At 34.1% G+C, this 13,776-nt stretch overlaps 1 long non-coding RNA gene and 1 other non-coding gene across 2 annotated transcripts in view; both read left to right on the forward strand.

Annotated features, from left to right (window-relative positions):
• The window catches only part of LOC118201615 (uncharacterized), a 212,458-nt gene that overhangs the window by 158,352 nt on the left and 40,330 nt on the right, over positions 1–13,776 (forward strand). Inside the window, exon 3 of the long non-coding RNA XR_015043288.1 lies at positions 7,583–7,621. This is a non-coding gene — a long non-coding RNA (uncharacterized LOC118201615). The remainder of the gene's footprint in view (positions 1–7,582; positions 7,622–13,776) is intronic.
• Positions 7,965–8,036, forward strand: TRNAT-GGU (transfer RNA threonine (anticodon GGU)). The gene has a single exon. It is a non-coding gene; the product is annotated as a tRNA-Thr (tRNA).

Genomic DNA, 13,776 nt, shown 5'->3' on the forward strand with positions numbered 1-13,776 from the left:
TCAATAATTAACGCTATTAAGAGGACAAACAATGAGAATACTTCAGTATGAGTACTCAGGAAATCTGCCTTTTGTAACTGCTATCTATTTGAAAACGGCTTGTGTTTTGACAACATGAGCAAGCATCGGTTTTAAACTTAAACTTGGCTTCTCAAAGGCGATCACCTCTACAAAAGACCAAAATCATCTGGAAAGTGTTCATCTTAGATAAGGTTTCTTGTATATGTGCTTAAAAATAAATAAAAGTAATATTTGGGGTGCAAAACTCTTTTTGGAATTTGTTAGTTACTGTATGATTATTACCACCATTTCTGAAAAAAATAAATTAACGTGGGTATTGTACTTGTAAGCTACTTCCTCCACAGAAGATAAAATTTTGGAATTGTGGTTAGGTTATAAGCTTTCTGAATTAAATCATGAAATATAAAAATATCCTGCAGAGTTAAAAGTAACGTCTCCTAAGAAGTGGTTCGATGTGGAATCCTAGCTACTTTAATTGTTAATTTTATAATAATTTTTTTCGGTAATTAATGAACTATTTTAATATTAAATGCAGTGAGCCTTCTCAAAGACGACTACCCAGGTTCCGCACGATTTTGATCTTCCTTAATGGTATTGCGTTGGAGTAGTCATGCTCAATAAGAGTATTTATTTTTGCTCTCAAAATTCTGAAGTGGTCGCTACGAAAGGATATCCCATATTTTTCTTCTTTGGTGAAATATTTTAATCGACTTAACGATATTGTGTTCCACTGTTTATTAGACCGGAAAGCTGAAGTTTCGAAGCTTTGGGCGGATTTATGCCTTCCTGCATATCGCATTTACGAAAGCCCCCCCCTTCCAGAACAGTAATTAATCTTTTAAAATATAAACAATTTTTACCGTCTTAAGATAATGGGGCTGCAAAAATTCAAGTGAGGTGGGCCTGCCATTTCATAAATTTGCTTCTGTATGCATTTGTTATCGTGTTTTCCCATCCCTTCGATGGAAGAAATGTGGAAAATCGTGTATGATAATATCAGCGTTTTCCTCCGTTTATACCATATAAATGAACTAGCTTCTTTTGATAAATCATCCATGAACAAGAATCCAATTTCTACCGAAACAGATGGTACTCGTAGGTAGGGGGATCGGCGGTATGATAACAAGCTTGTACCAATGTTTCTGGCAACCGCTGGGCTGCTTCCCAAGCCTGTAGAAGCGGCTTGTCTGCACTTCCTTCATGCTTGCGAGATAAGTCGTTATACAGGAATGGTACGAAACAAAAGACCTAAAATCTTTTCATATTTTCTTGTTTCTGACTTTCTTCTGATAACTAAAGCTTTTATACATTGGCTTACTTAAATTGCCGTGAAATTTTTATTGAGAAATAAAAGCAACTAATGATGTCTCAATGATCCTGGAAGTATACAAATTGCCCTAAGATAATTCTGTAGTTACGAGTTAGAAACATCTTCCGCCTGATAGCTTCAGTTTACTGTCTAACACTTCAAAAAAGCGCCTTTCTTTAGTAAGTAAATAAAGATGATATGTAGTGTTGTTAAATGGTAAAACTAAAATCTATATTGTTAAATAAAACTAATTTTTATAATTTAATAATTTTAAACAAGAAGGTTTCTGCTTTGTGTAAGGGGGATGACCTTAGTGGTAAGAATAGATCAATATCCAAATTATTAAAGAATGCATTATCGTTTGAATGAAATTTAAGGAGAGAAAAGGTATAAGGAATTTCATCCCCCCTACAAAATTTCATCATCACTTTTAGATGTTATTTTTGACTAGCCGCTGCGCGACCAGCCTTCGTCTGTGTTTTAAATGTATCGGGAAAATGCTTAAAGGGATTCAATTAAACAACAAACAAACATTAAATTTACAAACTTCACAGAATTTTACTCTGCAGAACTTTATCCCCCCCAAAAAAAAACCACAAATTTCAATAAAAACGAATAGGACGAATAATAGGAATAGTATATATTGTAACTTACGTATAAAAAATTTACAATGAAATAAGCAATATCACTTAATACAAATATTAATTATCCTAATAAATAATAACTTCCCGCTGGCTTCTTTCGACAAACGTCCAGTATCCAAGAGAAACATTAAATTTAAAAACTGCATAGAGTTATCGCCCACATTTTTTCAAGTGGCAACAGTGCTGATATCAGCAACCATGGCAACAGTGATGTGTCAGCAACAATGGCTGCGTGCCGTTGTTGTTATATAATGAGAGAAAATTATCCATTTGATGCGATTTCATCAAAAAATATTAAATAAAAATAACTCATTCGAATTTTGAAAAAAATCGCTTCGAGGTGCACTGGCTCTTGTTTTTTTTGTATATTTGTATAGAGGAGCTTGGAGTTTTTGTGTAAGTGAGGGAAAACGCACTGATATTTTCAAGAAATCTTGAAAGCGGATCTGGAAGTAACTTCCATCCTCTGTCTGGCACATGATGACTCGCGCTCTCGGTAAATCTGTTTAGCGATATTCGCTCAAATCGCGGAATGTCTAAACGTTGGTTCTCAACTATATGATGTTATCCCACTTACTTTCTTACTTTGGGAATACTAATAACGAAAAGACAAATAAAAAAGTAATATAATATTGAAATAATAATTATAAATAAAGAATAAAAAATTAGTAATTATACACAAATGCAAAACATTATACAACAAAGCGAAACTTCGAAACGCTTGTCGATTTTCAAAAAATTGCTCCTACATCCACAGTTTGGGACACAAAATCTAGTTGATGTGGAACTGGCATAGAGATATTTCCACCAAGATGAAATCACGCTATATATTAAGACACAATAACGCACCGAATAAATACTAATTCAAAAGTCAAACAACAAAAATCAGCGTTATATTTATAAAATTTTCACAGGACTAGTTTCGATGGTTTTACCGAACCACCATCCTCAGCTGCAAAACCGCAAATGAACAAGATATGAAATAATGATTAGATAAGATAAGAAAGCTTGGACAAGAATAAGCAAGTGGCGCCATCTGTTGCTGAAACCAAAACTAAAACATAATTTCTTGGAATTAGGATCGTTAACTAGAACAGAAAGATTTTTATGAATGTGAAATGCCTCTAGAAAATCCAGTTCTCCAATGGAAGATGTTTTTTGAATAATTTTGGCATCAGCAAAATTGAAAGTGTGATTTTCGGACCAACAATGTTGAGCAACAGAAGACTTCTGTGTTTCCTTTTTTCTAACATATGCCTCATGTTCCCTTCTTTCCATTCATTTCCTTCTTTCCATCAATTAGCTATAAAGTTGCACATATTTTGCAGAAATTTAACTTTCGGGTTGTTTATTCTCCCATCAATAAAATTCCGAGTTCCATACTCAAGGACCCCATTCCGGATATGAATTCCTGGGGTATTTATAGGTTCCTTGCCAGTGTGGTTTAATTTACATTGGCTAAACTAAGAGGGCCTTAAAATTTCGCGTCAAGGTCTTGAAGCTGCACCTGGTAGTAAAAGTGCAAGTACAGTGTGTTTTGTTGTTCTGTTGTCTTTTCAGGAATTAGATGAAGATATCGGAATCTCTTTTTCAATTGTATGAAAAGGGGGGAATCACTATAAATATGTATTTAGCATTGCGTTGTGCAAAAACCTTGATTTTTTCCTAAATTGCCCGTAAGTCTTGGAATGTTATTACTCGTAGATAAAAGGCAGTACTGTAGAAAGCTTTTTCTTTGAGAAATTAATTCGTAAATGTCTTAGTATACAAATTTATTGAAAACGATTTTTATAAAATTTTAAGTATTTTTTCTAACGCAGAAAACGAGAAAACCCTCTCTGAGACGGATCATTACAGGTTCCAGATGATTTTGGTCTTCTGTAGAGAGTTCATATTCAGAATCGGTGTTGACTTATAATTCTTGGAAATAAGTTTGAGTTGGTACTTAACAGAGAGAGTTCTCTGTAAATTAAAATTAATATTTTTCTGTTGTTTTCGTTGAAAACCTCTAGTAAGTGTTGTTGTTTGCTGTTAATATTATATATTTCAGCAAAATAGTCAAAATATGACGAAATCTGAAACTGAAATTATTATTAATCTAATGTTTACATCCGTAGTATAACGTAATTACAGACGTTGCTTTATGTATTTTTCTATATATTTCGTTTTAAATTTAAATAGGTAAAATCTGAATTTCCCCTTTGGTTGAATTTGCCAATATAACTTAAAGTAAAAAGTAGTCAAGAATGGACTTCTAGAGAAATAATTTTAAGTTAGATAAAATTGAAAAATAATGAAAATTTAAGTGCAATTATAGGAGACAGACTGTCAGTAGCTTAAACGAACTATTTACATGCTTTCCTGCTTTTCATTTAACAATGTTTTCTCCCAGCAATTTGAAATTTTTACCTATGTTATTTAACCTATTCCCGTGGGCTGTGCGTAAACTTTTTTATGTATTAAGGCCATTTAGCCAGTTGTTTTTATAGAAAAGCGCGGAAAAAACAAATAAACAGAGTCTTACACATCATATTCCACGTTAGAGAGCAAATTTTAAATCGCCATAATTTGCTGAAATATCTTGAGACACTTTTAAAGTAGTGAACGTGCAGGACATGTGTGGTTAATTGCATAGCATAGGAATAAATACTGCTGGCTTTAGATTAAAAGGTGTGAATTTCATTTAGTTTGCAATTCAGTGCAGTGCCGGTTTATGTTTCTCATTTTTAAGAAAAAGTTGATTTGGAATTTTGATGAAATTACGTTTCACTGTTGAAAGATACCGGTTTACGACTGTGGAAAAACCCCACAAATGACTTCTGTATCGCCGTTAGAGGGCGCTTCGCTTCTGAGAAAGAATGTTAGTTTTTCAGTTTGCGACGTAGTTAGTAGTGAACCATCGATGCAATCCAGGTTGCTTTGTAAATAAAATGATTATTTTTGTAGATTGTTGAAGTATTGGCTTCAATTAGAATTAAACCTTTCGGCTGTAAACTTGGAATCTGAAAAATCTAGTTGCAATTTTTTAATAACTTTTTTATCTAGCAACTTTCAGATTCCTCCTCTCCTCCTTTCCTTAGGTGTACCAACATCTTCAGAGTCTTCATCTAGTGTTTAAATGCCCTTTTATCTTGAAGGGTTATTTCGTCAGCTCTGAAATGCTGTGTCACCGGAGGCCTTGGATTTATTCTTTGAGCTCAACTCCCCCCCTTTCTGTCTATCATTTTTGCTCAATTTCAGGAAGAATCGAAATCGAAATTGTCTCTACTGGAAGTGAAAGGGTCTTTGTAAAGTAGGGCACGGTCTCATTCTTCAAGGTGAAATTTTTAATTGTATTTTTTTTTTTTTTTTTTTTTTTTTTAAATACTGAAACAGCACTGTTTCTGGTCAACTTACATCATCGCAAATAAAATTCCGTGTGATCTTATATTTTACTTCCGTTTATAACTTGCTTTACCTCTGGTAAATAGTTCAAAGCAAAATTTTATAATTAAACAAATAAAAAACAAATCTGTAGAGTTTTAAACACATATATTAATATTTATTTTCAAAAATTCTGCCTAGTAAATTCTACTTTTAATGAATGTTCGCATGTAGGTGGACTTTCCATTCAAGCTAAAAAACATTGACTTTAATATGTAAAGAAGGCCCCCTAGTGAGCAAGTAAAATGTAAAATTATAATTATTTGTAGGCTTATTTCATTATTACCTCTTCTATATGTATTCTGCGCACTTTTATTTCTTTGTTTATGCTTCTTATTCTACTTTAAACTGATACCAGTCGAGTACTTTGCCATAACGATTAAAACCAACATAGGCGGACTTGGAACATTGAGAAAAATGTTCTTTTATAAACTTCTTATCCAGAAACGAATTTAAAAGATATTTTATGGATATCTTAAAGGAGTTTTTAAATACTATTTTAAAACGTAATTTATATGTATATATATATATCGATCGAAGGAGAGACTTGTAGACAGACGTGGCCGAATCGAACATAATTTTTTATTACTGGACACAAACAAATTATAGAAACATATTCTTCATCACACATCATCATGGGCACAATATGCACCCCACAATTTTATATAGACCTAAATATCTTTACAGATCTTATCTATACAGAAAGATTTTTGTATTCACAATTTGGCGAGAATTTAGTTGTAAATAGTTCTTGTTAAGCATTCGCAAGTTGCAAGAATTGAGTTGTGAATATCTTTTAAAGAAACACTTCATTGAATAGTGAAATTTGTTAACTTAAAGTTAAGATTTTACGAAAAGATTGTAAATTGTATATCGCGACTATAACGATGATTTAAAGTGAATTTAAAATGAGATGTGTTTAGTATGTAAAAATTTTGTGTTGAAAGTAGAAATTTTAAGTGTCAGTTTTAAAGTGTCTTAAATTTAAACTTGTACAAAAGGTAAGTTTTTGCCAAATTGCAAGGAAAAAAAAGATGTAAGAAATGAATGGTTAGCATGTGTGTGTTTAACGTTAGGCTCTCCAGCTAACACTTTAAAGTTAATTTAAGCTGAAAGGGAGATTTTAGAGTAATTATTTAAAATTTTGGAAATTTACCTTTATTAAAAGAAAAACAAATCCTTTTTGCAATATTTTTTCGTCATATGTGTACTTTTGTTTATTTTACATTATGTATCATGTTTATTTTATTTCATGTATCGTTTATAGTTGATTTTCGCTTTCTGTTTTGTTATGTTTATACTGTTACGAATTTTGTACATATGTAAATAATTTTAGTCAAATTATATGTAAAATATTGTAGTATATTTTATATAATGTAAAATGAAATGCCTGTAGAGACGAAGCTCTGCCGAAAAAATATTACAGGGGCAAATCTATTTAATATGGAGGTAAATTGGCGAGATATCTGGCGATGGTTTTGCAGCTAATTTTCGTCGCCAAACTCGGCAATATTTTGGTCTGGTCCCTGTATAACCGATCGATGCTATAATTGAATTAGTGTAATTGATCCGTACATGTAACCGTAGCCGTGTTCGAACCTTATATATATAACTTTAATCGTATATGCTTTCCAGCAATTTTGAGACATGCTAGAGATTTCTGGCGTACCGGGGGAGAACTATGTAAGGGAAGAGAGAACATCAGTTCTCGCTTGTTTAGTTTAGCGCCGAGTTCGGAGTATTCAGAAATCTCCGTGAGAGCTTCGTCTTTTAGATGCGCTTCGCATTGCGCTGTTTTTTAACCTTCTTAATAGTCTGAAATCTAAAAATTGTGATACTGGGAAGTATTTTTGTGAAATTTTCAGAACCGTTTCTTTTGGTAAAATAAATTTTGTCTGCCTTTCATCGGTTCTGTGTCCATTGAATCCATTACGAACCCGTATGCACAGAACAATATGAAATAGTAGTAAAAAGGTTTGAAATATTCGTGATTATAGGAAAAGTACGCATGTGTGTTTTTCTGCATGTATGATGTTAAAAATATACATCTGAATTTGAAACATACGTTGGCTAAATTATATACATATATTGGAAATCTTTGTGTCTGTTATTAATATGTAAATAATAATAACAACATTTTGAAAATGTCATTATTTCTTTTTAATGAAGGTTGTTTTTATTTTAGGATGTGCTAAATCCTCCACCCGGCGAAAGCAATATCCAGGTGAGTAAAATTTTTGTATGATTTTATACGCCTGACAAGGAATATATTAAGGTCATCCAAGAATCATCATATTCGGATAACATGGATAGATACTCTTCATAGCTTTTTCAGTAGATAATCTTTTGCATTTAGATATTTGTTTGTTAATTTGATACGCAGACTCCACGAGCGCTATCTCTGTAAGAGGAGGAGAGAGAGAACCACGAACTCGTTGAGAAAACCACGAAAACAGCACCAGAGGTCAATTATGTTTTCTTGTATAATTTGTTTAAAAAAGGGGAGCGAAGAAAAATGCCATTTTATAAATAAATGCTTATAAGGTATTTCTCCCACTCCCTAACGTGCCTTCGTGGTGTAACGGTAGCACGCTGGGCTGGTATTCCAGAGGTCCGTGGTTCGATTCCCGGCGAAGGCGGTTGCATACTTTTCATCTTTTCTGATTCCAATTGGCCTTGTGACTGTACAAGTGGCGCCCGAACTAAAAGGGTTGTGGATGATGATTCTCCGCACCCAGGATTTGGCAACTAGGTCCTCTAAAACCCTAGTCACCCTTTAAAAAGGGGAGTATATAAGGTATTTCTCCCACTTCCCTAGCGTGCGGTTCGATTCCCGGCGAAGGCGTTTGCTAATTTTTCATCTCTCCGGCCTTCAAAAAATACCTAATGTTTCTACAAGCTTTTTAAAATTCCTTTTTCTAATGCCCCATTTTATGATGATATGATGAATAAATAAAAGGTAAAAAGTATTTGTCTATGTGTCGTATTTTATGCCTTATGAATATTTGTAACGAAGGATAAGAATAAAGCAAATTTTCCAAATTTTATCTTATGATTTCATGCCTTATTCTATATTTTTAGTGCATTCTCTTGACGTTTTGTATACAAATTTTCTGCAAAAGAATGCTGGTCGTAATCCTATGGGTTTAGTTTGAGAAATGAATTAAATAAATACGCCTTCAGAATCCTACCTTTTTATTAAAATATAGGAAAATTAAATTTTGATAGAGCCCAAAAGGAACAAAAATCTGGGTGGAAAAGAAATGTTACAACTAAATGAGTCATATATTAAAAAAAAAATCATCATACAATCAAAATTACTTGAGGTATCATTAATTGAATTTTTGGGGGACTGTTTACAGATTTTGCTTTGAGAGAGTGTAAGGATTTACAGAAGACATATTAAACTAAATCCCATACATTCAAATATTCTCTTGAGCATTTATACATTATATGGTTCTTAAAGTTGGCATAATTTCTTATGGTAAAAATGGATTGACGCATTTAATTATAATAATTTTTTTCAGGGCCATATACGTGCATGAACATTTTCGCTCTCCTAAAATGCTTTTTATTAATGGGTCAAACGTTACTAAAATTATCATTCTCGGAAAATCGTTTTTATTTAATTCATTTTTCCAAGTAGATTGTTGTGTCTATAATCATTTTATTGAGTCATGCAAGTTTTTGAAAACATCCAGTACAATGCAGTGAATCCTGTTATCGTGACAACATTCTACAGGCAGCTACTTCTGAACGTGTGTAGAATTTCTTACAGTATAAATAAAAAGTACTACTGAACATATGACCACTTCCATTGACGGCTAAAATCATCTGCAACCATAAATGGTGGTCTTAAGGAAGGTATAGTTCAATAAAACATTAAAAAAACAATCCTCAGTTTCAGTTTCAGGTTTTTTGTGGTGGTGGGTCTATTTACGGTCTGAGAAATAACTGATCGTTTTCAGTGGTGATTGCCGTAACAGTTTCCTTGCTTTTTTCAAGAATTTTAGAAGGCGGAATTTCGCTTTCATTTAGCTTCAATTCAGAAAAAGTGTGTGCATTTAGAAGAAATTGAACTTCTTCGAGTAGTAACACTGAAATATATTTCGCTTCTTGATGAAGAGGAATCCCGTAAATGAATCTCTCCGAAGTCACTGCTTATCTTTAAAACTAAAGTTAATATAAGGCTGAATTTTGCTTTACTTTAAATGACTGTCTTTGGATTGGATTATTGAGAATAAGGCAAAGCCTCGAGGGCTATCTGCCTAAGGGAAGGGATGCCTACGTGGAGGCCTTTCTAATGACTGTCTTTGTTTTTCATTTTGTGAGAAATAATTAACATAGTGACAAGAACCTTCGTTTATAGGAAAGTCCGTTTGAGCGCTGCAGAGACTTGTTTAGGTACAGTCTGTCTACCATAAGAAAAACTCTCGCCAGTTAGTCTGCAACTAACTGTTGCCGTAGAAGTGAGCCTTGACCCATTTTCCGTAGGGGTATCTTGAAGACGAATGATAAACTCTTTTCCCTTCAGCCAACAGTCGGCAAAAACAAAATAACACTAAAGCAATCCATGGTTCGCTCCTATTTAAAATACACTAGCCCTGTTGCTATAGCGACCGCCACCCGTCAGACACTGTGGCGGGAACTATTATTCACGTAGACAGACAGTACTATCAAGTTCCATTACGGCTTTAAACACTCAGTTTGGTCCTCCAAATCTTGTTTGGGCGTCCTTGAGTTGCCTTTATCAGCACCCAAGCCTATGGAGAACTGTCTTTGTTTCTCTCAGTATTGCCTTAAACCACAAAGTAATATCGATACTTTTTTATTGTTACTGGATCTGTTACTTAAACGTCGTCAAGAACTTTCTTGTTAACGGACTACGCTAAAGTGGCAACCTTACACAGAGCTGTTCGCAAACGGTCGGTAGTCCTCTCCATGGTCATTTATATAGTTCTGCATTCACGAGAAGAGCTCTCACTAGGGCTGCAGTCCATTAACAAAAAGTCTGTTAGCACTGTTTAAATCACTAAAATCGTAATAATATGAAAATACCATAGTTTGTTAGATTTTTTAAGCATTTTAAATATAGGTTATTAATTAGAGGTGGGACGGATCATACTTTCGAAAACCGAATTATTAATCGTTTTCTAACCCTTCATATAAAAATAACTAAAGGGAAGGAAGGAAAGCAAACTTTAAAATCTACATTTAATGAAGAAAAAAGATTTAATGTGCAAATTTAGTTTTTAAAAATGCATTTATATTTATAAATAGGCTACAAATAGAACTACGGTGGCGCAATGGCTAGCGCGTCGTGCAGCAGCACCACAGGTTCGAGGTTCAATCCCCGGGCTGGGCAAGATTGACTAACGCTTTCATCCCTTGAGTGGGTTAATAAAATGAGTACCAAGTTCGCTTGGAACTAAACAGAGGGATCCTGCGACAAGCTGACCACTTGTCAGGCAAAGATGCACAAGCACTCCAAAGTCCACTAGAAAGCAGATATCAGGGCCATGGCTCTCTAAGGGCTGTTTGTGCCGCCGAATTTAGTTTAGTTTAGTTTAGTATAGTAATAGGCTACAAGTGAAATTTCTTGAATTCAAAGCACATTCTTAAGATTATTTTAGATTTTTTGCATTCTTCCTGAGTCTGTAAGGTATTTTCTCTCTCCTTACCCCTTTCGTGGTGTAATTGGAAGCACGTCGCCCTAGCAGTCGGAAGTTCGAATCTTGGCTATGGCATTGCTGATTGTCTCACCTTTCGCGCTCCAAAGTGATTCTACATTGGCATTCGAAAATAGAATGAGGCGGACAGCAATCACCGGGATTTGTTGATTAGTTCCCCGCCTCCTCTCGCCGTTTAAATTGGGGATAATGTAAGGTATTCTCTCCCCAAACGCCTGCCTTTTTTGTGTAATTAGGAACACCTTCGGCTAGTAGTCGCGATATTCGGAGTTAAAATTCCGACGAAAATAGTGAGGATTTCTTCAATTTCCTGGCTTTTTAAAAAAAAAAACTGAAAGGTTTCAGATTTTAAATTACGTCCAAAGAAGGGTTTTTTTTTTAACGTTTTGTGTGTTACCTTTATTTATTAAATATCACGTTCTTTGCACCTAAACCATAAAATTCAGCTCAATAGCAATGTCGCAAAATAATTTTAAAATGAGCATATTTTTAGAATTTCCGATACACAAATCGGCGCACTGGACATAGAAAGGTTTCCCCCCGCCCGTAGAGTGTTGCCATTGTTCGCTTTTAAATCGTTAAGTTTGTTACTCAAAAACTCATTAAAGTTTTACAAAATATGAAATTAATAATAAAACAAATTTTAAATTTGGTCTTCCACATGCCCATATTCGTAGGAGGATTACGTCATTCAAAATTCGATGACTATGCACCGTTGTTTTATCACAATGCGAGAAATAGACATACATTTATGCAGATTTTTCATTATTTAATTTCTTCAAATATAATGCAGGACTCTAACGTTTGGTGGCAACAGTTTCAAAAGTGATTTGCCGTTTATAGTAATTCAACGTAAATTCGCAAAACGACATTTATGCAGATTTTTCATTATTTAATTTTTTAGATATAATGCAGGATTGTAACATTTTTTGGCAACAGTTTGAAAAGTGATTCTCCTTTTATAGTGATTCAACGCAAAATCCCGAAACGAAAACAATAGGGACAAAGCTCCTTTGGACTAAAAAAAATGCCGTCCGAACTAAAGTGTAGCGGGCTATAATTCGTCATCACCTGAATGTGGCGACAGGGCTAATTGCCCTTTAAATGTGGGAGATGTAAGGTATTTTCACCCTTCCTACTAAGTACCTTCTTGGTTCAATAGGAGATGCGTCCGACTGACTGACAGTCGAGCGATGGTCTGGAGTCGTGGTATCACGCATTTTCCTTGTTTCCTGCTTCAATTATACTCCTATTTAAGAAATGGCTCTATACTCCTATTTAAGAAAAGCAAGTGTAGAGCGGAAAGAGATTAATTCATAAAAATTAACATAGATTATCATTAAATATGGAACATTAAATTATCTTAAAAAAATACAAAACAAAGCAGTACGATTTGAATTTTCTTATTTCATGAATATCGTAAAATTCGTGGGATTTGGTTGTCCTACCCCTAATTTCCAATTTTTGTAAGTTTTGATAAGCTTGTTTTTTTGCACAGCAGAAATCTTCGATTAACGCTGTATGCTTTCGAAAGAATATGTTTAAACTTATTTTATCTTCCTCCTTGTTAATATTCCGACCAGTCCTTGCTTGACCTTCCTTCGATACATGGAAGGTTTTTCTCACGGTGTTTATGCAATTGGTTTAATTTTAGTAGCTTCTCGATGACATTGAATTCCGCCCACTTACTAGAGATGTCGTGTCTACCTAACCAAAAGTTCGTTTTCCTGCGCAAAACGGTGACATCTTTCCTTTTATCTTTTCTTGCTGCACTCGGGTTAATAAATGATTCATGACTTAGGTCCTGAAGGTTGATATGGTGATGATTTATGTTGTTTTTAGTCTACTCATCATTTTTACCTTTGCGAGTAAATTCATGTCGCATGACTACGTGTGACCGTCTCTGCATAAGGATTCTTTCAATGCTTTACATGCTTAGATTACATAATCATATCACAACTGCGTTTTGTATTGCTGTCCATCAGTTATCAACAGTCATTTGTATTTTTAACGCAGTTTGCTATGGTTTGGATGCGACTTCGATTCACTGTGCAGGAAAATGTTGTTTAACTCGGATCAAGGCGTAATGTTACGAAGTGCGCGCGATGTTTAGTGCGGGTATCGTTTCGTAAGAGTGCTTCGTTAAAGGTTCCCACTTTTGTGTTTGGTTGGTCGCCATTTGAGAAGACAGATATCCTTATAAGGTTGCCTACTCTTATAAGAGAAAGCACCTATATGGAGTTGTTTTTCAAGTTAGAATTTGATCTTCATAAGGGTGCGTCCACTTTTATGCTCGGGTACCCTCCAGGCCGACCTGCATAAAGATACGGATACTGTTATGAAGGATTTTTTTTCTTTATGCTAATAATAATATAAATTAATTACATTTCGGAACTTTTCTAGGTTTTTTAATATTAATTTAGAGTGTATAAAATTCTTAGGATTCAAATTATTTGACTATTTTAAAAAATTAAACAGTTACAACTGCTAATTCAAATATTATTAATCCAGTCATTTTTCAGAGAAACCTGAACTAAGACAAATGCTTTTTTATTTAAGCTGTTCGTACATGCACCCATCTAATGATCTAAGCTGAGGAGGTTCTAGTTCAACGATAACGAAATTGTGCAGAAATAGTGGAGACGTCAGTAAAATTCTCAATAAACTTTCTGCAAATACTTTTGCACTT

Source organism: Stegodyphus dumicola, chromosome 1, assembly GCF_044657685.1.
Source record: "Stegodyphus dumicola isolate Sdum_Otavi_A_Nest chromosome 1, ASM4465768v1".
Classification (NCBI taxonomy): domain Eukaryota; kingdom Metazoa; phylum Arthropoda; class Arachnida; order Araneae; family Eresidae; genus Stegodyphus; species Stegodyphus dumicola.